We start from the raw sequence: 2500 nt of genomic DNA on the forward strand, positions 1-2500 counted from the left end.
GCAAAAGTTGACCGAACTTGATTATTTAGAGGAAGTAAAAGTCGTAACAAGGTTTCCGTAGGTGAACCTGCGGAAGGATCATTATTGTGTTCCATATCCGTAAGAAAAACAAACAAACAAACAAACAAACAAACAGACAAGCAAACAAACGAACAAAAAGAAAAAAAAAAAAAAAAAAAAAAAGAAAAAAAAAAAAAAATTTATATAATTATTTTGAATCCATAATTCTTTTTATTCTTTTTCATTCAATTTGGTGATCCATCAATTATATCATATTAAATATAATATATGATGGTACATTTTGTAATGTTTTTTCTTATTTTTTTCTTTTAAAAACCTTTAAACATGAAAATAAAAAGTTGTACTTATTATTCATTTGATTGAATGATAAGTTAATTTGTTCACAATAACAAAAGTGGTATATATTTATTATATTATTATATATACATAAAATGATTAAAAAAATACAAAATAATTGAATCATAATAAATACCACCACTGTATTATTGTTGAACTAAGACATTCGCAACTTAATAAAAATGTTTAGAGTTAAATATATTTGATATATATTATTGAAAGAAAATCAATTTATATATTATTAATATTATTTAATTTTACTCTTTCAATTAATATATGCAAAAAAAAATTGACATTTGTTATAAATAAAAATAAATAAAAAAATACTCTAAGCGGTGGATCACTTGGCTCATGGGTCGATGAAGAACGCAGCAAACTGTGCGTCATCGTGTGAACTGCAGGACACATGAACATCGACATTTTGAACGCATATCGCAGTCCATGCTGTTATGTACATTAAATTCAATTTTAAAGTACTGCTTGGACTACATATGGTTGAGGGTTGTAAGACTATGCTAAATAAGTTGCTTATTCTTTTATAAAAATAATTGAATTTAAGCAAATGTGTATATTATTGGATTTTAAATAATTCATAATATTAATAGCAAAAAAAATAAAGATATATAATGAATTTTATTTATTATATATTCTTTAAAAAAAAAATCCTCTCAAATAAAATGAAATGATGAAAATATTGAATCTAAGTATTCTTTACAAAAAATTTTCATATTATTTATATATATATATAAAATAATAATTTATATATGTAATTAAAAGGAGGAATGTCTAGCATAAAAATTAAATTTTTTATTCTAGGATTGCCTCATTTTACATTATTATTATTTTTATATATTTACAATATATAAAAGGAGAAAAGAAAAATAGAGATGAAAAGATGATATAATTTTTTTATTAAATTGTGAGAAGATAAAAAAAGAATATTAAAACAACCTCAACTCATATGGGATTACCCCCTGAATTTAAGCATATTAATGAGGGGAGGAAAAGAAACTAACAAGGATTTTCTTAGTAGCGGCGAGCGAAAAGAAAATAGTTCAGCACTAAGTCACTTTGTCTATATGTCAAATGTGAGATGCAGTGTATGGAATATCTTAATATCTAGTATGAGAAATTAACGATTTAAGTCCTTCTTAAATGAGGCCATTTACCCATAGAGGGTGCCAGGCCCGTATAACGTTAATGATTACTAGAAAGATATTTCCAAAGAGTCGTGTTGCTTGATAGTGCAGCACTAAGTGGGTGGTAAACTCCATCTAAAACTAAATATAACCATGAGACCGATAGTAAACAAGTACCGTGAGGGAAAGTTGAAAAGAACTCTGAATAGAGAGTTAAATAGTACGTGAAACTGCTTAGAGGTTAAGCCCGATGAACCTGAATATCCATTATGAAAAATTCATCATTAAATAATTAAAAAAATAATGTGCATTTTTTTCATATAAGGACATTGTAATCTATTAACATAATAAAGTATTTATCAAAAGATCATTGGTGATATTAAGTTTATTTAAATTAATTTGCTTTTTAAGCATATTAACATAAAATAAATACTAATGATTTGATAAAGTGTTGATAGATTTTATTATATATAATGCTAAAATTCATTTTTTGAATTTTACAAAAAATTTAATATCTATGATATTAATATTTATTTGTATGCATTTATAGATTAACAATGCGAAAGATTCAGGATACCTTCGGGACCCGTCTTGAAACACGGACCAAGGAGTCTAACATATGTGCAAGTCATTGAGTTATATTAAACTTAATGGCATAATTAACTTAACTTAAATATAATGGGATTAATTTTTAGTCTATTTTTTAATAAATAGTCAATTAATTCAATCCCGGGGCGTTCCATATAGTTATGTATAATGATAATTTATTATTATTTATACCTCTAACTGGAGCGTACCTTGAGCATATATGCTGTGACCCGAAAGATGGTGAACTATACTTGATCAGGTTGAAGTCAGGGGAAACCCTGATGGAAGACCGAAACAGTTCTGACGTGCAAATCGATTGTCAGAATTGAGTATAGGGGCGAAAGACCAATCGAACCATCTAGTAGCTGGTTCCCTCCGAAGTTTCCCTCAGGATAGCTGGTGCATTTAAAAATTAT

General features: G+C 26.6%; 2 non-coding genes and 1 pseudogene across 2 annotated transcripts in view; all 3 read left to right on the forward strand.

Annotated features, from left to right (window-relative positions):
- LOC129251606 (small subunit ribosomal RNA) overlaps positions 1 to 84 on the forward strand; it is a 1991-nt gene extending 1907 nt beyond the window's left edge. The window contains exon 1 of the ribosomal RNA XR_008583029.1: positions 1 to 84. This exon is cut by the window's left edge and continues 1907 nt beyond it. This is a non-coding gene — a ribosomal RNA (small subunit ribosomal RNA).
- A 597-nt stretch (positions 85 to 681) lies between these two features.
- LOC129251611 (5.8S ribosomal RNA) lies at positions 682 to 862 on the forward strand (annotated as a pseudogene).
- Positions 863 to 1304: 442 nt separating this feature from the next.
- Positions 1305 to 2500, forward strand: part of LOC129251607 (large subunit ribosomal RNA) — a 3986-nt gene continuing 2790 nt past the window's right edge. The window contains exon 1 of the ribosomal RNA XR_008583030.1: positions 1305 to 2500. This exon is cut by the window's right edge and continues 2790 nt beyond it. This is a non-coding gene — a ribosomal RNA (large subunit ribosomal RNA).

Source organism: Anastrepha obliqua, unplaced genomic scaffold, assembly GCF_027943255.1.
Source record: "Anastrepha obliqua isolate idAnaObli1 unplaced genomic scaffold, idAnaObli1_1.0 ptg000050l, whole genome shotgun sequence".
NCBI lineage: Eukaryota > Metazoa > Arthropoda > Insecta > Diptera > Tephritidae > Anastrepha > Anastrepha obliqua.